The 25,708-nt window shown below is 35.5% G+C and overlaps 1 long non-coding RNA gene across 1 annotated transcript in view; it reads left to right on the top strand.

Moving 5' to 3' along the window:
* The first annotated feature begins 700 nt into the window (after positions 1-700).
* The window catches only part of LOC118765540, a 40,588-nt gene continuing 15,580 nt past the window's right edge, over positions 701-25,708 (top strand). Inside the window, exons 1-3 of the long non-coding RNA XR_005001403.1 lie at positions 701-711; positions 2,285-2,289; positions 2,636-2,641. This is a non-coding gene — a long non-coding RNA (uncharacterized LOC118765540). The remainder of the gene's footprint in view (positions 712-2,284; positions 2,290-2,635; positions 2,642-25,708) is intronic.

Here is a 25,708-nt window from a genome sequence, read left to right as displayed (position 1 = left end):
CTTCAATAATGATGTCAACATTTTACGTATTTTTTTTTCTGCAGTTGTTCTACTTAGTTTAAGAATTTGGTTCTACCATGGATAAATAAATATTCTCACAGTCACACCTAACAAAGCTAGGTAATAAACAGTGATTGGTTTTATAACAAGGATTTACGACATAGGTAGAGAGAAGTATAGTAAGCCATGCTTTGCTTCACGGATTTATTGCATTTTCTGGCATCGGTAATGCTTAGGTATTTATTACGAGTATGGTAATACGCAACGAATACGGATACAGAACCCGTTTTTATCCTTTTCTGTGTGTGTGTGTGAGTGTGTGTGCTGTGTGTCGTGTGTTTGTGTGTGTATATATATATATATATATATTTATATATATATATATATATATATATATAGATATATATATATATATATATATATATATATATATATGTATGTATATATTATATATATATATATATATATATATATATGTGTGTGTATATATACACATATATATTATATACGCATACATATGTATATATAGTTATAGATATTTACATATATATATATATATACATACATGCATGTACATACATATATGTATGTAGATACATATGTGTATATATATATATATATATATATATATATATATATTATATATATATAATATATATATATATATATAGGTACATGTATGTGTGTAAATGCATAGAAGCGTGTGCGCTTGTGTTTGTGTGTGTGTGTGTAAGCGTGTGTGTGTACGTGCATGTGCATGTGCGTGCGTGTGTATGCGTGTGTGTGATTGTTCTCCACAAAACTTTTGGGAGCTCGGGAAGTCACATTATGAACAGAGAAAAGGAATGGTGCGATGAAAATTAAAATGAAGGCGGGAATTAGGAAAAAAAACCCAACAACAAACGGAACGTACATTGCAAGAAGTGTGTCCCAAATGACAAAGTTAAATGATTAAAGTTGGCGGAAAGTTCTATAATTTGTGAATTGATGAAATGGAATTATGTGCTTTTCCAGAAAGAATATTGCATACATTGGTTTACTGGTCAAATAAAGACCTATTAAACAGAGATGTAATAGCCACTAGAGGATTAAGCATTAAGATATATAATTGCATATGTGTACAGCGGTATATACACTTGCAAATAATCACCTACACGCACACACAAATACGTATACATATACATACATACATATACATATATGTGTGTGTGTGTGATGTGTGTGCGTGTGTGGTGTGTGTGTGTGTGTGATGTGTGTGTGTGTGTGTGTGTGTGTGTGTGCATATGTCTGTGTAGATATGCGTTTAGATGTATTTATAACGCCCACACACAAATGTGTATATGTATGTGTGCATATACAGATATGTTGATATATGAATGTACGTTTATATATATATATATATATATATATATATATATATATATATATATATATATATATATACAAATTTATGTATATATATTTTGCATATATATATATATATGTATAATATATTGTATGTGTGTATGTGTGTACACACGTATGTGTATATGTTTGTATATATGCACGCATGCATGTATGTATTCACGTATGAATGAATTTAAGTATACGCCTCGAGAAATGAAACTGCGGTTGACTTCCATTCTTAAGAAGACAATGAAAACCGAATGGTCATTATATATCTATATATGCATACATGTGTGTATATATATATGTATATTATATATATGTATATATATATATACATGTTTGTATATATATATTATATATATATATATATATATATAAATATAAATATATATATATATACATACATATGTGTGTATATATATATATATAATATATATATAGGGATGCACATGTGTATATATATGTAAGCATATATATTATATGTATGTATATATGGATATATTTGATATATATATATATATATACCTATATATATGTGTATGTATCTATATATAAGTATATATACATTATATATGCGTATATATATATATATATATATATATATATATATATATATATATTATATATATATTTGGACAGGTAAGTATTAATACAGAGAGTGTAAGCGTGTGTGTGGTGAGAGAGAGAGAGAGAGAGAGAGAGAGAAAGAGGGAGAGAGACACAGACAAACGGAGTGGGGGTGGCAGGAATAGTTAGAGATGCGAAAGAGAAAAGAATGCGGTAGATATTTAAGCATCAAGGGACAATTGTGTGATGAAGTGAGATATGGACATTAAGAAGAACTAAAAAGAGAAAATGAACTATTATTCCCATTGGGCTTCTCTCTCTTAATAAGCCCATGTGATCGAAAATACTCTGTAGACAGTGTCTGCATCTTGTTAAAACCACGAGATATCTGGCTTTGTTCAATACTCAGATTCTTTAGCATTTCAGCAACAAGTCAGATGTATTTTGTTCATTATTTTTCCTTTTTTTTTCTTTCGGTATAGGTGTATGTGTGTGTGTTTGTAGTTCTTTATTTATTGGTGATTTCTCATAGAATTCCATTTATTCAAAAGAACATCACTTTTCTCAATAAAGAACCAATACGATGACATCTGCCAATTTCTTATAAATTCTTTCTTTTGCAACGATAGTTCTAATCAGATAATTCTTTGAAAAAAAAAAAAGTCTTGTTTGACGAAAGCTCTCGGTATCAAATGCTAGTGTCTGTGAGTGTGTGTGTTTGTGTGTGTGTGTGTATTTGTATGTGTGAGTATGTATCAGTGTAAATGCATACATTTGCATGAGTGTATGCATGCGTGTGAAAATGTTTGTGTGAAAAAACGTGTGTGTATATAAATGAGTATGTGCGTATATTTGCATAAATGCCAAAAAAGTATCAAAACAAAAAATCCCCAACAACTGCTGACTAACTAATGATTATCTAGAACAAAAAAATGTGTGATTTGAGGCATTTGTTGTTGCTATTTCTAGCATGCGGTCTCACAACGTGGAGTTCTACTCCTCCTTGTACGCTGGCATTATGTTTATATTAACTATATAGGTGTAAAGGTCGTGTCACTCCGAGTGTATCTGGTACTGTATCTTTCAGTATAATATATGAATATAAACTGTCAGTGATCTTAAAATATAAATTCTTCTGTGGTTTTGTTGAATTATGTGTTGCTCTTCTGACTATACAAATCAAAATATTTGAAACTATGCTGGACGCCCCCTACATACACATGCTTATTTCTTTTTGTGGGGCGAGGTCATTTAACCCTGTTATCTCCCCTAATTTCGCTCTTGCGTCTCACGTTTGATCCTTGACTTCTGGCCGAAATCAGAACGCCATGTTGATTCGCTAGCGTCTGCACGCATTTTTTTCTCTCCTTGTTTCTTTTCTGTGTTTCTTTTCTGTGTATCTTTCTGTTGAAGAAGCGTAGGCTCGAAACGTAAAAGACTTGTTTTATTTATATTCTGAGCGCCATACTAATACAATTGTGTATTCCACCTGCCTTCGTCTTTTGTTTATTTTCATAAAGCTTCCCGTATATATATATATATATATATATATATATATATATATATAAGAGATAAATGGTGTCATTGAGACCCAAAGGTGTCAGGTAATGCTGAATAAGTGCTATAGACAGACCATAGTTAAGTTCCAGATTCGGTAATATTGCGAATAAAGGGTTCAATGTTGGTTCTATGTCAACGTGTGCATATACGCATGTTTTGCGTAATGAGATAAAAAAACCAAGGCTGATATTAGGGCATTTATATCTATAAATGTTCTAATATCTATACAGCCTTGTTTTTTTTTATCTCACTACGCAAAAAAATATATTATGTATATATATATATATATATATATATATATATATATATATATATACCGGATGATGTCCTCTCCTGTATGTATTTCAAAATGGAGCTCATCAAAGAAGCATTATATTGATATTTCTTTACTGCCCACAAGGAGCTACACACAGAGGGAACAAACAAATGGATTAAATCTATTATATCGACCCCGGTGCATAACTGGTACTTATTTTAATCGACCCCGAAAGGATGAAAGGCAAAGTCAACCCCGGCGAAATTCGAACTCAGAACGTAGCGGCAGTTGTCAGATAAATTTCTTTGTTTCTTCTTGGCTCCCCATCGACACATCTGAAATGAAGTAACATTTATTCAAATTTTTAAAGCGATAAAAGAAAGTTGTAAAGAAAGAATAGAACTAAAAAAAAACACGTAAAACACTAGAGTAAGATATAAATGATTTTGATTATTTTATTTTTTAAACCCCCCAAAATACAGTTTATAAGAAATTATATATGATGGTTTGTATTTCAATATCTTAAGGTTAGCTCCGCTGAGGCAGACTTTGGCTTTTATCCTTTCGTGGTCGATAAATTAAGTACTAGTAGTATACTGAAGTCGAATTAATCCACTGGCCCTCCTCCCCCAACATTTTTTGCCTTGTGCCTAGTGTAGAAAAGAATATATTAAGCTTAGCAAGACGGTGAGCTGCCAGGAAAGGTAACACTCTGTGTAAAATGCTAAGCGGTATTTCATTCGTATTAAGGCGGCGAGCTGGCAGAAACGTTAGCACGCCGGGCGAAATGCTTAGCGGTATTTCGTCTGCGTTACGTTGTGAGTTCAAATTCCGCCGAGGTCGACTTTGCCTTTCATCCTTTCGGGGTCGATAAATTAAGTACCAGTTACGCACTGGGGTCGATGTAATCGACTTAATCTGTTTGTCTGTCCTTGTTTGTCCCCTCTGTGTTTAGCCCCTTGTGGGTAATAAAGAAATAGGTATTTCGTTCGTCTTCAGGTTCTTGACTCATATTCCGCAGTGGCCGACCTCACCTTTCATCGTTTCGGGGTCAATAAAATAAGTATCACTTGAAAACTGAGGTGGATGTAATCGATTAACCCCCTCCCCCGAAGTTGCTGGCTTTGTGCCAAAATTTCAAATCGATATTTTAAGGTTAGCTGTCAGAATCATTAGCTCGCAGTACAAGATGCTTAGCGGCGTTTTGTCTTTACATTTGGAGTTCAAATTCCGCCGAGGCTTAATTTGCCTTTCATCCTTCAGGGTCAATAAAACGAGTAGCAGTTGAGGATTTTGGTTAATGTAATTAACTATCTTCATCCACTGAATTGGCTGGTCTTGTGCCAAAATTTGAAGTCAATATTTTAAGCCCCGGGACACATCTTCATGAAAGCCATGAAGAAATGCTGTTGAGCTGACTTCAGTGCTATGTGGTGGAAGCACTCCGTCGGTAACGACGATGAAGGTTCCGGTTGATCCGATCAACGGAACAGCCTGCTCGTGAAATTAACGTGTAAGTGGCTGAGCACTCCACAGACACGTGTACCCTTAACGTAGTTCTCGGGGATATTCAGCGTGACACAGAGAGTGACAATGCCGGCCCCTTGAAATACAGGTACATCAGAAACAGGAAGTAAGAGTGAGAGAAAGTTGTGGTGAAAGAGTACAACAGGGATCACCACCATCCCTGCCGGGGCCTCGTGGAGCTTTTAGGTGTTTTCGCTCAATAAACACTCACAACGCCCGGTCTGGGAATCGAAACCGCGATCCTATGACCGCGAGTCCGCTGCCCTAACCACTGGGCCATTGCGCCTCCACTCAGTACTATGTAGAGTCTGATCATACGACTATACCTCTCAATATTACATGAAAAAAAAAAAGAGTGTCCTAGCCTTAAAACACTGAAAAACAAGGTAAAAGTACAAATTATCGACTTCATTTTATATTTCTCATTTATTTCATTTTGTAATAATTTATGCATTATGAAAGCCATACTACTCTACTTTCATAAAAACAAATATTTTTCATGTTAATTGAAATGACATTTGAAATGATTAATAGAAATAGTATAGACGAACTGAACTGGATAGCACTATGCTAGGACAAAGGGACATTGTCTAAACCGGCCTGATCTCCGTGATAATATATACATTAATCAGATAACAGATTACATATTTTATAAGATAAAACTTACTTGGAAAAGGATGCGTGGCGTTCGATCATATAATCTTTATATATAAAAGTGAGGTTGTGTACTGTCTGTCTCCTACGATTTAGATTCCTAACTACTCCCACATTTTGCGATGCAGTTTAACCAAAACCGGGTATCTTATAGTCGTGATTCATATCGAGCCCTTCTGGGTATTAGCGCGCGTCTACGATGAGTCTACGATTAAAAAAAAAATTACCATCAATTTTTCCCATTTTTAATGCATTTTTGGCATATATAAGGGAAGTAACTCTCTAAAAATTTATTATTAAATCTCAGAACGTAAAAAGCTACAGTAACACCCCACCTTTGTGGTTAGCCATATTGAGATGGCTATTATACTTTACATCTCTAAAAATGCTTATATAGTTATTTCCCTTACAAACCCGAGCAACGCCGGGCGATACTGCTAGTAATATATAAATATATGCATATTTACATACATATATGTCCATACCTACATATGTATGTATATATACATGCATATATGGGTATAGGACATCCAAAAAAAAAAAAAAAACGTTGAACACAATGAGAAATGAAAACAAAAACATAAAAGGTGGTGTAGACAACAAACAGATGTATTATACTAATACATCTGTTTGTTGTCTTACACCACCTGTTTTCGTTTTTGTGTGAATTTTCTCCATATATATATGTGTGTGTGTGTTGTGTGTGTGTGTGTGTGTGTGTGTGTGTGTGTGTGTGTGTATGTATGTATGTCTGTATGTGAGCATTCGCATATATATATATATATATATATATATATATATACGCATATATATTTATCTTTCTATACATGTGTGTTTATCTGTGTGTGTATTACTTGTATATCTATGTACATGTAAAGGTATATATCCACATTTGTTCACGCACACGCACACGGACACAAACATTCACACGTATATAAGATTGTGCCGTAAATCTTTCAGAGCAGTCAAGGTGCCCTGGATCAAAAATTTGAAAAATTGCGGTGCTAGAGTATACATACACAAATACACGTATATGCATTTGTCTGTATATATATGTGTGTGTTTGTGTATGTGTTTGTATATGCTATATTTGTTGTGCATTTAGTACATTGTGGAAAATGCTTAACAGTAGTTCATCCGTCTTAACGATCTGAGTTGAAATGCCTTCGGGGTAGACTTTGCTTTCCATCCTTTCGCGGTCGATAAGATAAGTACCAGTTTGATCACCGAGGATCGGTCTAATCGACTCAGCCCCTTCTCCGATTGTGTCAAATTTGGAAACAAATATTTGTTGTGCAACAGTATTGACCCATTTTCACAGTGAAAAGAATGCCCTTATTTGCAATTTAAATCGGTGTTTCTAATAATGGTTTGTTGTTTCATGAAGTGCCTTACCTGCAATTCGCACCCTAATGTGGATCACTACTCATAAAGTTCTTGAGTGGGGCTGATATATCTTCTGGACTAATCCCCTTACTCGTTATCATTCAGTCGTAATAATGCCTGTTTCTAACTGGATATTTTATCCTTATTTTTTTATATATGCGTCCTTTTCAAGCCTTGCCAGGCTCATGGGCCCGGTTTCTATGGCGTATGTGTCCCCCCCTCCAGCTGGACGGGACGCCAGTCCATCGCAGCGTTACTCAAGAAACAGGAAGAAAGAGTGAGAGAAAGTTGGGGCGAAAGAGTACAACAGGAGTCGCCACCCACCCTCCTGCCTGAGCCTCGTGGAGCTTTTAGGTGTTTTTCGCTCAATAAACACACACAATGCCCGGTCTGGGAATCGAAACCGCTATCCTCCGTCCGCGAGTCCGCTGCCTTGACCACTTGGCCATTGCGCCTCCACATTTTATCCTTTTTTTGATATATTAAATTTGTGAACTGTAATTTAACTACTGCTTAACTATGTTAAGTTGATAGTATATGTTAATCATTAACCACAGAGATTTACTATTTTATACATAACCTACTGTCTTGATCATCAATCAATAATCAGGACAACCTATACGAATAATTGGACAGCGGCAAAATACTTTGTGAGTCAAAATGGTGCTCCTAAATCACGTCTCGTATATGAATCATTACCAAAATAGTCGTCACGTGACGGTACTTAAGCCCATGACAGTTCATGCTTGTGAATTAAATATATTTCTTTTAATTTCGTAGTCCTTTTCAGAAAGGTAAAATGAAGACAAAAAAATACACGAAAAAATATTACTAAAAATTTAAATAAAACGTATGTTCTCTTGTTTATTTTTTTCTGTTTCTTTTTTCTTTTTTTTTATGAGGTCAGTTCGAAAGTAACACTTCAGTTTAAAGTTGGCATTAAAATATTATTTATTGCCCAGTCGCTATCTCATTATTTCTTGTGACCTATATACTCTAGTGGTTTACTGATACTGCTACTAAAGGGAAGAGAATCGCTTCGGGCTTTTAAAATGGCGAGGAATTTATATATTTACATATACAGTAATCCCTCGACTATCGTGACTGTTATGTTCCAAAACACCCGCCATAGGTGAAAATCTAGGAAGTACTGAACTCTTTTACTCTTTTACTTGTTTCAGTAATTTGACTGCGGCCATACTAGAGCACCGCCTTTATTCGAGCAAATCGACTCCAGGACTTATTCGTTGGAAGCCTTGTACTTATTCTATCGGTCTCTTTTGCCGAACCGCTAAGTTGCGGGGACGTAAACACACCAGCATCGGTTATCAAGCGATGTTGGGGGAACACATACACACACACACACACACACACCACACACACATATATATATATATATTATATATATATATATATATATATTCATACATGCATATATACGACGAGCTTCTTTCACTTTTCTTCGACCAAATCCACTCACAAGAATTTGGTCGGCCCGAGGCTATAGTAGAAGGCACTAGCCCAAGGTGCCACGCAGTGAGAATGAACCCGGAACCATATGGTTGGTAAGCAAGCTACTTACCACACAGCTACTCCTGCGCCTATACTGTAAATTTTTAAAAATTATTTTTATAATTTGTATATATTTGTTTTATTATAAATGCAAAACATCACGAGGAAGCGACGTAAGTTTAAACAATAAACGTGGTAAGTGAATCGCAATATGGCGCGTGATTACTGTGTATATATTACGTTAACCAGTGAAGGGCATACGTATACCTTTTAATATGATTCTTTTATTCAGTTCCACGAAAGAAAGTTCTTAAAGCAACTGGTAGTCGTGAATAACACTAATTTCCTCGCATGCATCCTTGTGTTAAACGTTTGACGTCGACTCTAGCGTACAGGCGGTGTCCCTTCAGCGCCCTTTGTTATAATTATATTTTTTATATATATACAGGGGTTGGAGAAAATAATGGAAATACCCAGTGTCATAACATCATAATTTTGAAATATCTAGAAAACTGTCAAAAGCTTGTTTATTTTTATTTTTTTGATTTATTATTAGTGTTGCTTAATATGTTTTGCAAAAATTTCTGTTTCTTTTCAGATATCATCAAAAAAAGGTAATTAAAATTCATTAAAATGATAGATCTATTTGCTCGTATGGCAGGCGCTAGCGTAACGAAAACAGCCGAAATGTTTGGTGTATCAAGAAGTACTGTTTCGAAAGTAATGACAGAAATAAAAACCTCGTCGTCGAAACAAAACTCTGCAAGAAAACCAAAACTTTCTGATAGGAACCGTCGGATTCTTACGCGAATTGTTAGAAAAAAATCACAAACGTACAGTTCTCAAAATTACTGCAGAGCTTAAACGTTTCCCAGTTTCCACAAAAACTGTTTGCCGGGAGCTGCAGAAAGCCGGATTTCACGGGGTCTACGATCAGAAAACCACTATTTTGAAAAACAAACGTTGCAAAGCATTTACAGTGGAGTAAAAACCTATAGAATGGGTCCCTATAACAATGGGAAAATGTTATTTTCTCGGACGAGTCAGTCAACCTTTACCTTATTTTCGAGTCTATGCATGCAGACAGCCAAAAGAAGCATTTGATCCAGACGACTGCCTTCTTCCAACTGTTAAACACGAGGATGATCTGTGATGATTTGCGGGGCTATATCTTCGAAATCCGCCAGCCCAATGGTTTCCCTTCATGGCAGAATTAATAGTCAAGACTACTTAAGCATTTTATATGATCAAATTCCTCCTATGGTTGCAGAACTGTTTCCATAAGGAAACACACTCTTTCAGGATGATAATGCACCAATTCACACAGCTAAAGTTGTTACTGAATGGCACGAGGAATATTTTAATGAAGTTAAATATTTTATTTGGCCACCACAGTCCCCAGATCTCAATATTATTGAACATTTTTGGTGCATTTTAGAAAAACAAGTAAGGAGTCGATATCCTCCACCATCATCACTACAAGAACTGGAGGCTGTTTTAGTTGAAGAATGGACAAAAATTCAAACTTTTTACGAGTCCATACCTCGTAGAATTCAAGCTGTAATTAGTGCCATAGTCGGACCTAACCCATATTAAAATTAATTTATTTGAAATTTTAAGGTGTTCCCATTATTTTGTCCAACCCCTGTATGTATATGCACATGTGCACATGTGTGTGTGCGTGTGTGTGGTGTGTGTGTGTTAGAGATAGGTCGTTATTTTTGGACACTAAACCAAAATAAGCAATAAATCTGATCTACAATTAGTTACATGACACCAGTTATTTTCCTATAAACAAATCACGTAGGAGAAGAAATATCACAGTTGTCTTCATTTTCTGTGTGCTGATTGCAATGATACAATAAACGTTTTCAATTTGCTTGAGTTAGTCGGTGCTTGTCTTTGTATAGTTAAGTAGAGGCGGTTGTAGTCTGCACTAGTTTCCTGGGGGAAAATAAGTTTCTTATTTAATGTAATGTTAAATTCTGAATAAGAAATGCTATGGTGTCAATTCCCAAATCTAAAACAAAGAAACATGTGGTTCAACAGATACGCTTTACTGAGATATTGCGGTAGTTTTAGACCACAATAGTTATTTATTTACTTAACAGTTCCGTCCAAGACATAGATGACTAATGTATATAAAGATACTGAGTGATTATACATTAACAGGTGTGACTATCTAAACGATTGACTAAGTAAAATTACTCATAGTTTAATTCTAGAGAATAATTTTGATTAAAAATGTTATCTGGATTAATCGTTAGAATATTGAACAGAAATGATTTGCGGTGTTTAGGTACAGTCCAGAGAAAGCCACGTTTGTTTTTCAGTCTTTTATGATCGGTAAAATAAAGGAATAACCAGGTATCGGTGTAAATTTAAACTCCTAACCCTGTTCCCTCTGAAATCTATGGTTTCATACCAAAAATAGATATGCTTATCTTATTTGTAGGGAAATGCAATCGACGAAAAATTTCCTTATTACCCTCTACACAATAGCCTTTAAAATTTCGAAGCTCAAAGTATGGAATTCGGTTATACGAGCGAAATAAACAATTTCAAAATATTTTGCTTTCAAAACCTCCGTACTGTTCTTCAGTTATTTAATATGAATTACATTCAATTAACAAGAGCAACCATAAATCTCTGTATCTTGCTTTAAGCACCGCTTTCTACAATCAAGCTAATCTGTACAATATTATAGAATTATTAAAATATCGAAGATAATCAGACATGGTACTTTGATACTCAACAATATTTGTGTGATAAATGCGGAGTGTATAAGATCTTTGGGGGTTCTCCATGAAGAAGGCAAATTGCTGGGGCTCGAATGAAAAGAAACGAATAACTTAGTATTTGCTTAACACCTCCGTTCTTAAGTGAAATCCTAATAGATTTGACATTACGTTTCATTCTTGGCTATTCGACAACAAAAGTATAAAGTGGAAGAGATGATTTACTTGAATATTTTAACTCTTAAACCTCTTAGAAACCAATCTTATATAAGAAAAAATGCAGCGCTGCGTTTTACGATGGGATAAAGGAAAACTCCATTATGAAAGAACTATATAACCCATTTCTTTATTACCCACAAGGGACTAAACATAGAAGGGACAAACAAGGACAGACATAGGTATTAAGTCGATTACATCGACCCCAGTGCGTAACTAGTACTTAATTTATCGACCCCGAAAGGATGAAAGGTAAAGTCGACCTCGGCGGAATTTGAACTCACAACGTAACGGCAGACGAAATACCGCTAAGCATTTCGCCCGACGTGCTAACGTTTCTGCCAGCTCGCCGCCAAAAGAACTATATAACCGTTTAACTTCCTTCAAACCGTAAAGTATACTAGCCATCTCAATATGGCTAACCACTAAGGGTGGGTGTTACTGTAGCTTTTAGTCCCAGGAGATCATCGTCTCCAGCTGGCTTTAGGCATACTTTCTGTGCCCTTATGGTATTTGCAAAGGGAGGTCATCCCTCTCTCGCAAACCTAAGCGATACGCACGAACTGCAGTTTCGAGGTAATTTGCCTCTTGTCAACGTACGGTAATCACCGGTTTACGATGAAAGGAAGACCGGTTTGCAAATACTTATGGGTTTTTCTAGTAACTTCCGTCACTGATTTCGAAAAACTGTCTGCAAGCAATAATAAATCTCTGAACGAGATGTAAACAGTAACCGCTCGACAACATAAAGTATACTAGCCATCTCAATATGGTTAACCACTAAGGGTGGGTGTTACTGTAGCTTTAAGCCCCAGGAGATCATCGTCTCCAGCTGGCTTTAGGCACACTTACACAAACCCTTTCACAAAAAAAAAAAAAAATGCCTGCAACAAGTACACTGTATATTTGGCAAAATGAAGATAGGGATATGTTTACCGATATTACAAAGTTATATCGACACAGGACTTTTATTTTTAAGAACCTGGTTCTTATTTCCTTTATTTTGCCGATCTGCGAGATTACAGAGACATAAACAAAACAACACCGCTTGTCAAGCGACCGTAGGCGTCAGACGCAAACACAAAGAGACACAAACACACATATACAAGAAGGACATCCTCACAATTTCCGTCAATCAATTTTTACTCACAATTTTTTGGTATGCAAGGGACTATGATCAATGACACATTCCCCAACGTGCCACACACTGCGACTGAATCTGGAACGACTTGGTGGCAATGTGAGTGAGTCCCTTTAGGCAGCCATGCCTGTATATATATATATATATATATATATATATATATATATATATATATATATACATGCATACACATACATAGATACATGTATATATCTTTTATATGTTTCAGTCATTTTGACTGCGGTCGTGCTGAGGCCCCGCCTTGAAGTATTTTAATCGAATATATCGACCACAGGACTTATTATTTTTTGAAGCCTAGTACTTATTTTGTCGTTCTCTTTTGCTGAACCATTAAGTTACAGAGACATAAACATGCCACCGTCGGTTGTCAAGCGGTGATTGGGGAGAATCACAAACACAGAGGCACATATCGAGAGGAGGTACGTGACCTAGTGGTTAGGGTGTTGGACTCATGATCGTAAGATTGTGGTTTCGATCCTGGACCGGGCACCACGTTGTTTTCTTGTACAAAACACTTCATTTCATGTTGCTCTAGTCCACTCAGCTGGGATTAAAATGAGTTATCCTGCGACGGACTGGCGTCCTGTTCAGGTGGGGAATATCTACGCCATGGAAACCAGCCCTATGAGTCTATATGACTCAGGAAGGAACATTACTTATATATGTATATATATATATATATATATATATATATATATATATATATATATATATATATATGTATGTATGTATGTATGTATACCATTTACTTGTCTCAGTCATGAAACTGCGGTCATGCTAAGGCACCTCCTCCAAAAATTTTAATGAAACGAATCAAATCCAGTAATTATTATTTTGCAGTCTGGTACTTATTCTATCATGATCTTTTGACGAACCGCTAAGTCCCAGGGACATAAACATACTAACATTGATTTTAAAGTGGTAGTGGGGGAGTAACACAGATACAAAGACACACACACACATAGACATACACATATATGCATAGATATATGCGATGGGAATCTTTCAGTTTCCGTCTACCGAATCTACTCGTAAGATTTTGGTCGATCCGAAGCTATAGACCCTAAGTGCCATGCAGTGGAACTGAACCCGGAACCATGCGTTTAGGAAGTAGACTTCTTATCACACACCCACACTGTTCTTTAAAATATGCTACCACAACATTTTTGTTAACGAAATTGAATAACACGCAGAAATTTAAATGTATTTGACGGGGACCGAAGGCCAATTCAAATATTCAATAGTTTTTGCAGTAAAAATGTCAGACGTCTCGCTAAACAGACGGAGAGACAATTTACCTCCGTTTTTAAACAAAACAGCCCGCCAGACGTACAAATGAAATTTTTCGCTTTTAGATAATGTCAAAGAAACGCAAAAGCGTCAGTTTAATACAACTATCTTTCTTTGAATAGGCTCTAAATTCTCTTTAATAAGATGGAGTATCTGGTTATTCTATAAGCACTGCGTCAATAAAATTGCAATATTAAAACTGCCAGCTAATCATACATTCTAGACGAGATGGACATGAAAAATAATGGACTAATCTGATTGGCTAGAAGTTTTCTGCTATTGAATAGTTAGCCTTAGGGTTGCCAAGAGACCTCCCACCCTAAAAAGACCAAAAAGCCCCCAAAACATTTATAATTCTATACATTATTCATTTTAGAGAGGAATAGTTAATTATTGAAGCTGAATATTTAAATGTTTCATGATATCTTAATCAATAAAATAATTAAAATAAAGTTATATCAAACCACATTTTAATTTTCTCAAAATGCGATAATTCGATAATTTCATTGATACTAATAACTTCATATTACATTACGTACATATATACATACAAACAAATACACACACACACACACACACATACACACATATATATATACACATATATATAGTGATTTCAGAGTGACAGACATAAGTTAGTTTAAGGTTTGTGCATGTTCTTAATAGTTAATCAATAAAAGACGTTCTCTGTTTGTGGCTACCTAGCGTCATCGACCGTAAATACACAAATCGTACATTTTCCCACCCGCGATGGATGGATGAAGGATGTGTCGAAACGACCATTGTGAGAGATAAACTTCTCTCCGTGTAATCTATTTTCCGTCTCTATCTTTATATATATATATATATATATATATATATAATATATATAATATATGCATACATACATATATCTACATACCTACATATATATGTATATATCAAAAGACACGTTGAACATCAAAAGACGGTGGAACACAACGAGAAACGAAAACATAAAAGCAAAAACAGAGAAACGAGACATGCAACATAAAGAATATTCCCCTTCTTCAGTTGTCCCTGTTTCATCTACTCCGCGTTACGAAGCAAGGACAATACGCGACTTCGTTGAAACAGTCCTTCCCGCAAAGCAAATTAAATAAAATTTGGAATTTTTTGCGGAAAGTGAAAGTGGTAACAAGAATAGGACAGTGAGAACAAAACAGTAAAACAAACGGTGAGCCAAGACGATATAAAAATTATTATGAACGTTAGGAAGTCGAGCTCAGGAAGGAGACAATATAAGGACATTTTTTCTTTACGGAGGTAGTGGGCAGAAAGATAGATTCACTTTCGTCACGTGTCAGCGACGAGAGAGTACATGTATATATCTGAATATATATGAAGCAAAATACATGTTGTGGTTATATTTTTCAAAGTTTTCATTAAAACAGATAAGCTAAATTCTAGCATGATAACTCGAAAACTAAGACACGTACATCAAAATATAAGCAACTATACACAACTGATTCAAAGAACTTTTCACGTAACGAATTTCTCTTTTGTTGAATATACAATTTTGTCAGAAATCTTACCTAAAATTTCGTTCACATTTGGTACCAACAGTCCGAGCACGTACTTAGGTTTAATCACATAACACACAGTAATCATTGCTTGGGGTTACCCGTAAAGCGAGGTTATATCTGGTTTTATGAAACGTATCTGAATTATAACTGGCTGTGAAACCTCTAAAATAGTGTAGGACTGAATCATAAGCAGTTAAATTATATTGAATACATACCTACATACAGATATACATGCATAACTACATACATAAAAATACATACAAAGATACATCCATCCATACATATATGTGTATCTATGTATATATGCATGTATCTATGTATGTGTATGTGTGTGTGTGTGTGTGTGTGTGTGTGTGCTTGTGTGTATGTGACTGTGTGTGTGCGTGTGTAATCCCATAACGCGTGTGTTTAAAGAACTGTAAGCAGTTAAAGCGCTTACGCAATACAGAAACTATCTTTCAAACGGTGTCATTCTGATTTTTGAAGTTTTTTTTTATATAGTTTATAATTTTTAAGCTCAGAAAATCTATCTTCTGATATATGTATGTATACACATATCAGGTTGCCTATGTATATATATATATATATATATATATATAAATACATACATACATAGGAATTTGTATGTGTGTTAATGTACGTTAGTATACTTGTGATTATAAATGTATACATACATGTACATAAATACTTATACATACATGAACACTTATACACATACATAAAAATATCTTTCCTTGGTTTTAGTATAAATTTACGGTCAGTTGTTTTGGCGAATTTAAAATTTACTGCCAATAAACGAGTTATTCTCGAAAGGCTTGTAAATATAGATTTCGTGAACATTGTTAAAAATACACATGCCTATAAACACTCGCTTGTTTATGTATAATATATATATATATATATATATATATTTATATGTGTGTGTATGTATACATATGTCTATGTATACGTGTGTGTATGCAGCTGTGAATACAAAGACTTACTCATTCTCTCTCTCTTTCTCTTGCTCTCTCACCAACACACGTGTATATACATACATGTCAATGCGCAAGGATATACACATGCATTTATACGATTTTTTTCCTTCCTTATGACATCTCTGATTTTTCTTTATACATTGCTATTTAAATTGTCAATATCACTTCGAATTAGTGTCTCGGTTAATTTGATTTCTTCATTTTGTTCAAGACAAGAAGTACATCATACAATAACAAAATTTTACATATTATTTTATTAGTTTGCTGTTTCCTATCATTCACTGTAATAAGACTGTTTCTTGGGCAATGCATTGTCTGTTATCGTCGAATATATTGAGCAGGGTTTCATTGCATCTAGTACAGCATATCTTTATATATAAAAGTGAAGTTGTGTGTCTGTCTCCTACAATTTAGATTCCTAAATACTCCCAGATTTTGCGGTGCAGTGTAACCAAAAGCGGGTATCTTATAGTCGTGATTTTTTCCCATTTTTAATGCATTTTTTTGCTATTATATAAGGTAAGTAACTCTCTAAAAATGTATTATTAAATCTCAGAACGTAAAAAGCTACAGTAACACCCGCCTTTGTGGTTAGCCATATTGAGATGGCTATTATACTTTACATCTCTAAAAATGCTTATATAGTTATTTCCCTTACAAACCCGAGCAACGCCGGGCGATACTGCTAGTTTTATATAAGTAGATGTGAGAATGTATGGCGATATATAGCTTTCATCTTTTATTTTCACTTATTGCATCAATTTGAAAGGTGAAGTCAAACAAAGGTGAAGTCAAACAAATTGTCTTTAGTATTTACTTTTTTAAAGTTTGGTACTTACGCTAATGGTCTGTCTTGCCGACACCCTCAAGTTATTGGGACGTAAACAAACCAACACTAGCTATCAAACGCAAGGGTAACACACACACACGCGTATATAAAACGGATTTTAACTGTTTTCTGATTTTAAAACGGTTACGCGTTCAAAACTATAATTTTCTATGTTGACATAGCCTCCAGTGTGTATAGGTTCCAACTCTATCGTGTCTGTATATATATCCCTCCTCGAAGCCAAAGACAATATGATTTATTGTTTCTTCTCTATTACCACATATTGTGCAGTTGTATTTCTTTTCATTATGTGTTTTTTGGTGATTTCTGGTGGGAAAGCTTTGATGTTGTGCTGCAATTAAAAATTCTCCAGTCTGCTTTGAGTCCCTAAACTTCTCAGCCATTGTTGGGATTTTGCTTTGTCAATTTCTTTTCTGTTTAGCTTTTCTTCTTCTTCTTCTTCTTCTTCTTCTTCTTCTTCTTCTTCTTCTTCTTCTTCTTCTTCTTCTTCTTCTTCTTCTTCTTCTTCTTCTTCTTCTTCTTCTTCTTCTTCTTCTTCTTCTTCTTCTTCTTCTTCTTCTTCTTCTTGCTATTAGTATTGTTATTATTGTTATTATTACCATTAGTATTATTATTATTATTTTGTTGTTGTTGATGATGAAATTGTAGTTGTTTTTCTCAAGGCGGCGAGCTGGAAGAACCGTTATCTGCATTATAAAGTCATCAGCATTAATAGACAGAGGGTCAAATACATTGTCAATATTTCCTTCAGCTACCACGGGAGGTTGTCCTGGTAACTTTGCCAAATGCTCGTTCCACAAAGGCTTCCAGCTCATATCTTATCATGATCAGTTTTCCTTTTCCAGTTATTTCATTGATAACACTCCACGCAAGTTTAGCTTTTTGATTCAAATGGGTGTTATGTAGGAGTACCACCTTCTCCTTTATGTAGCTTTCTTGCTCTTTACAATAAGCATCATCCAAATTGCTTTTCGCTCTGGACTATACCATAAGGGAAGCAATTGATAATGAACAAGATCTCGGCTTTACATTGACACAAAAGAGAAATAAGCGAAGCCTACCAACTGTTATATGAGAGACAGATCTTGCTGATGATATAGCTCTTATATCAAATACCATCGAATAAGCTCAATGACATCTCCATACATTTGAATTTTCTGCCAGGAAAATTGGTCTACACATAATTGTTTTTAAGACAGAGTACAAGATTTCCAAGAAGATGGAAATCTTATTTCACTGGATTACAGAATACGAAATTCGAGTCGATGCTTTTCTAAATATGGCAGCTGGATAAGTTCATAAAAATAAAAGACATTGACATGTTCGTGACATAGCAATCTCATATCAAGATAAACAGCACACGACCTTGCAGGTTAGGTTCAGTGAGAATATTCTCCAATGGTCCCTGAATAAGTGTAGTTTAAGCATGTTGAACAAAACACCCATGTTTCCAGAAGTGAATTATTCAAACCCCAAAGAATTCTTCTCAACACACGGCTATGATGATCTCCCGCTGCTTCTGCTCGTGATCAGAGATGCACATATCGTCAGCTTCTAACGTCAAGCAACTAACAAGCACATCTGTGATATTGAACACAATATTTTCTGTAGCTCTATTATTATTATTATTATTATTATTATTATTATTATTATTATTATTATTATTATTATTATTATTATTATCATTATTATTATTATTATTATTCAGGCGGTGAGCTGGTAGAAACGTTAGCACGCCGGACGAAATGCTTAGTGGTATTTCGTCTGCGGTTACATACTGAGTTCAAATTCCGCCGAGGTCGACTTTGCCTTTCAACCTTTCGGGGTCGATTAAATAAGTACCAGTTACGCACTGGGGTCAATATAATAGACTTAATCTGTTTGTCTGTTCTTGTTTGCCCTCTTTGTGTCTAGCCCCTTGTGGGTAGTAATGGAATAGGTATTTCACCCGTCGCTATGTTCTGAGTTCAAATTCCGCCGAGGTCGACTTTACATTGCATCCCCTCGGGGTCGATAATTTACGTATCAGTTGTGTACTGGGGTCAGATCAATCGACTCATCCCCTCCTCCAAAATTGCTGCTCTAGTGGCAAAATTTGCTACTACTACTACTACTACTACTACTACTACTATATAATGTGCTATACAATGCGACATTTTTTATGATTAAAGCAAGTGTTCTCCACCACATAAGCAACACAATCGTTCTTATGAATATTTGTTAAATGTTTATCGATTCAAACCATATAAAACCGATCTTCCATTATTTATTTTTATCACCAAATGGGGAAAACTGAATAGAATTGAAGTATCATTTTAAAGCGTTTTCTAAAAGTATGGCTATTGTATTAGTTTTAACACTGAATATTGAATATGCTGCAATTGGCGCACTTCTTGTATGTAAACAATTTTATTGCAAAAATTTTATTGAAAAGCTGTTGAAAATCAATGCTCGAATCGAACGTTACGTATGTCAGCTCAAATATATGTATGAGTTAATAAAAAGAGTTTATAATGTAACTTGTAGTAAAACAAACAATTCCAACATTAAATGGATGTTTTCATTTGGCTTTGAATTTTTTTCGAAGTATCGGAAATGCAGGTGCATTTTGTAAATTCGTTTGTTGTTGTTATTGTTGTTGTTGTCGTTCTTTATTATTATTATTATTATTATTATTATTATTATTATCATTATTATTATTATCATTATTTATTATTATTATTAGCATTATTTTTTATTATTATTATTGTTATTATTATTATTATTTATTATTATTATTATTATTATTATTATTATTATTATTTATTATTATTATCATTATTTATTATTATTATTATTATTGTTATTATTATTATTATTATTATTATTATTATTATTATTATTATCGCCTAGCTGGAGGTGTGGTTTTGGACTGCTGTAAGTTTATGTTTAATTCACATGTTTTAAAAGGTTCTATATTGTATTTTGCTGGTTAAGTGGTTTTGCAAACATCACTCCCTTCTGGGGGCGGGGGTGACGTTTATTAAGCAAAGCCCCATTTTGGAGGTGATAGAAACCTTTTTGTTTTCAAATTTGTTCGAAACTTTGCTTCGAAGAAAGTAAATACTGAAGACGGCTACGAAAATTGGGAGTGAGGAAGGTAGGTAGTACGGCAATTTGCACGAGGACTTCCCCGTCCTCCCCACCGCGATTGGCAGTAGACAGCAGAAAGAAAGAAAAAAGAGGACGTGAAGAGGCAAGTAAAGAAGAAAGAAGATGAAAAGCAGACAGAAAGCGGGAGGAAGGAAGGAGTAAAATCTCCCTCACTACACGGAAGTCGCACGCAAAGCGATATTGAAAGCAACTGGTGGGAGGAAAAACCTTTGCAAATATCACGGCAGATAAGTTATTGGTTAACATCTCACTGGAGAACAAAACAGAAAAACTAATCAGGGCTGCAAAATATATGAAAATGAATGGAAGGAGGACATATTTGGCGCCTCCAAGCGACGTGCTGGAAGCAACAGCCGAACGGACTGTTGTCTACAAGTGCGTGAATACAAAGACAAGAAAACTTCAAAATGCTACACGCGACCAGGTGGAAAAGGCCTTGAAAGTCATATTGCAGGATATCCGCCACATTGCGAGAGCGAGGCATACGGAAGAGTAGAAGTCCTTTTTAAGACAGAGGAGCAGGCGATACAGAACTTGGTGACCACGCGTCGCACCGAGGAAATCGCCTTCTTCCCAGCATACCGTACATTTCACCCCTGTTAAATTTCTTATAAGGTGTGTGCTGAAAAGTTCCTGCCTTTAATGTTATCACGAAATGCCTTGTTGTAGGTACAAACTTCCGAGTTCTTTTACAAAGCTTAGAAAAACTGAAGGATCGCTGCAATAAGTGTGTGAATCTGAGAAGGGGAATATGTTGGATTAAATCATAATTAATTGACCATTCCGTATTTTCTTTTACACATAGCCAGGAACTTTTCAGCACCCCCGCCTTTATCTATGGTACTAATAAATAAAATTTCTTACGCCCTTTCTGTTATGTGTTACCTCTGCCTAGTGTCAACACGATTGAATAAAAACCGAGGGCAAGAGTAGATTACTTCCATTTGCAAGCGTAACATTCGAACGTGAATGTACGTTTCACTGTTGTTAAATTTAATTTTTCTCTTTCAAACTTTTCCCTAAACATTTGTGTATTTCTACGAACATAGGATTTTACCCGAAACCTTATTTCTTTTCCTCATCTATTCATCTTTACGAAACGCAATTATTTATTCGACGTTGCCTATATATTTTATATGCAATAGCCATACATTAATGCGATTTGGGAATTACATTTTTGACGTGCTTGTTCACGTAGCCAAAAATCTAAGATGTGCACCGGATGATATGTATCACGAAAATATTCAAGTTAAAAGAGAAAAATACATAAATAAAGAAAAGTCCGTAAATAGAAATGACCGAACCAAACCACAGTAATATAGCAGAATTAAAGAAAGAATTAGAAAAAAAAAACAGGCTTGCTGAAAATCGAATAAATTTCTTACGACGAGAATCAGCAGTTGAACGAATGTACATCCTGTATAATTTCGCCGAAAACACTTTCGCTTCATTGCACCAAATAACACTGTGATAAGTACACCGAAGTGAGATATCATTATCTCAGATATATTTCAAACCTACTTACATATATATATATATATATATACATAAGTTGATATTGAGAAATGAAGCAAATTATCGCTGTAAATTCTATACAAAAAATCCCCAAAAGGGACAAGCGAATATCATTAGGATTCATGGTAATGTATTTTCATATATTTTGTAGTATGTTGTCAGTGTTTTTTTTTTCATTCGAATATCATTGCTGACACTCGTAAATATATAACAGTAAGAGTAAATAAAACTGCTGTTAAAGTATTAACGTGTCAACGTGTATGACATTTAAACAAGATTATATAGACAGAGAAATAGAAACTCACAACGGTTAGAAATTATGAATATTTATTATATATAACATAGATATGTGTACGCACACTCACACACATGAACGTACACAAACACACACATAGGTATAAATTCAGGTTTCGAGCATTCATTTGCTCAAACCCATACATACATACACAAACACACACACACACACACACACATACATATATATATATATATATACATATATATATATATATATACATATATATATATATATATATTCTTCAACATATTTGTATGCATACGTGTATGTTTGTTGTGAGTGTATGTGTTTATGCATGTGTACTTGTATTTTATTAAAGACTCCGCCGGTTACGACGACGAGGGTCCCAGCTGATACGATCAACGGAACAGCTTGCTCGTGAAATTAACGTGCAAATGGCTGAGCATTCCACAGACACGTGTACCCTTAACGTAGTTCTCGGGGATAATCAGCGTGACACAGAGAGTGACAAGGCTGACCCTTTGAAATACAAGTACAACTCATTTTTGCCAGCTGAGTGGACTGGAGCAACGTGAAATAAAGTGTCTTGCTCAGGACACAACGCGTCGCCGGGAATCGAACTCACAACCTTACGATCATGAGCCGAATGCCCTAACCACTAAGCCACGCGCCCTCACTGTATTTTATTACATACTTATACAATTATCATATGTTCACACATATTTATGCACGCGCGTGCGTGTATACATACATATACATATATGTATATAAGTGTGTGTTGCATATGAAAATATAAATTTAAACTTTCTTCCTCTTTTCTTTTTCTCGCCCCCCTCTCTCACATTTCTTGGCCCTCTCTTTCTTTAACTCCCACTTTTCCTTCTCGTTTATCGCACCTGTACCTTTCCGTCTTTGATTTTTTTTCTAATACTTCAGTCCCGCTGCCCCTACGCATCTCTCTTTCTTCCACGTGACCGGTGTCCGGCCAGCCATGATCTTTCTTTCATGACCTGACTGCTGACCTCAAAACTTCTTATATCCGTCTACTATGTTCCTGCCTTTAGGCTTTCACTTCATACACGCCAGCTCAATTTGATTCGTTCTCAGTCGAAAGACACCTGTTGTTATATTCTTGTTGTATTTGTAATTGTGCATCATGTTCTCCTTTTCTTGTCTTTGTTGCCTTACACATTCGTTAGCTTTCTAACGAAAAATCTAATGCGCTTAGCTTAGACTTCTTTGGGGGACAACTAGATCCAAATGTCACAAGTGTAAATGCCCGAAACGGTAATGACATCTGGTAACTTGACTGAAGAAAGAAGGCCACGAATAACCTGTCCTTCTTTTCCCCTGTTCCTCTAATTGTTGTTTCTCCTGTCCACCTTTGTATCGTCTATTTGTCTAAATGCTTTATTGTCCTCTATTGCGTTTTTTGCTCCATTTTCTAATATATATATATACATATATATATGTATATATGCATGTATATATCCACACACACACGCATATACATTTATATATATATATAAGAAAGGAGATTAAAGTTGGAATGATTTTGTGGAGAATTAAGTGTATAAACAGGAGTTGGATTTAGATAGAGAATAGTGGGAGGAGAAAATAGATTTCAGGGTTAGAGGTTATAAATGAAGCTAATGATAGTAGTAGGGTGGAAAGTCGATGCATTCAAGTGCATCGGTACAAGGAACAGATGCTTATATGCTTACAATGTATATCACCATTACCATCACGTGACCGACCAGTCCATCAGATGTAGTTACACATCGCTGGTCACAATGCGTTCGCATTGTTTTAGCCTTCGAATGACGCCACCCCGCTGGCTAAGCGAGCAGGCCAACAGAAGAAAGAGTGGGAGAAAGAGTGGTGAAAGAGTACAGCAGGGATCACCACCCCCTGCCGGAGCCTCGTGGAGCTTTTTAGGTGTTTTCGCTCAATAAACACTCACAACGCCCGGTCTGGTTAGGGCAGCGGAATCGCGGTCGTAGGATCGCGGTTTCGATTCCCAGACCGGGCGTTGTGAGTGTTTATTGAGCGAAAACACCTAAAAAGCTCCACGAGGCTCCGGCAGGGGGTGGTGATCACTGCTGTACTCTTTCACCACTCTTTCTCCCACTCTTTCTTCTGTTGGTCTGCTCGCTTAGCCAGCGGGGTGGCGTCATTCGAAGGCTAAAACAATGCGAACGCATTGTGACCAGCGATGTGTAACTACATCTGATGGACTGGTCGGTCACGTGATGGTAATGGTGATATACATTGTAAGCATATAAGCATCTGTTCCTTGTACCGATGCACTTGAATGCATCGACTTTCCACCCCTACTACTATCATTAGCTTCATTTATAACCTCTAACCCTGAAATCTATTTTCTCCTCCCACTATTCTCTATCTAAATCCAACTCCTGTTTATACACTTAATTCTCCACAAAATCATTCCAACTTTAATCTCCTTTCTGTCAACAGCTCAAATGTAAACTTCCTCCTTGAAGACGGAGGGTGGTATTATCCAATGATGGAATCAATAAACTCTCATTATTTTGGACCAACAAGCCCCACGAAACAGCTGCTGGATTCGTAAAACTCTTATTCAACCCCTTTAATTCCTGATATCATTTCTATTCTGTGTAAGTCGGACCTTTTTATATGCACATTATTTGTATTAAATGTATTGAATATTTTTGAATATCGAATAGCCTAACTTGCTTGTCCTTACCCTCTCTCTCCCCTCTCTTTCTCTCTATATATAAACATATAAATATATATACACGCACACACACGATGGGCTTCTTTCAGTTTCCGTCTACAAAATCCACTCTAAAGGCAGTGGTCAGTCTGGGTCTATAGTGAAAGAAATCATACACCATGTGTCACGCAGTCGCATTAAATCCGGTTGTGGTTGCGAAGCTAACCTCTTACCATTCAGCCACAACATGATAAATATGAAGACGGCCTTAATTTTTCTGTAAAGAATCGTAACCAGAGTCAGTTCATAACTTATCTGAAATCTTTCATCTTTGCTTAAATACGTTAGAATTGCATAACATTCCGGCTATCTGAGAATCACTCAGGAGCTCGTCACATCAAACAAAAGCAGCGTCGTTTTAGAACGCGTCAACAATGTACATAACTCGTATATGT

This window comes from Octopus sinensis, linkage group LG12 (assembly GCF_006345805.1).
Source record: "Octopus sinensis linkage group LG12, ASM634580v1, whole genome shotgun sequence".
In the NCBI taxonomy this organism is placed as follows: Eukaryota; Metazoa; Mollusca; class Cephalopoda; order Octopoda; family Octopodidae; genus Octopus; species Octopus sinensis.
Note: the sequence above shows the minus strand (reverse complement) of the source record. Positions and strands in the feature narration are given on the sequence as shown.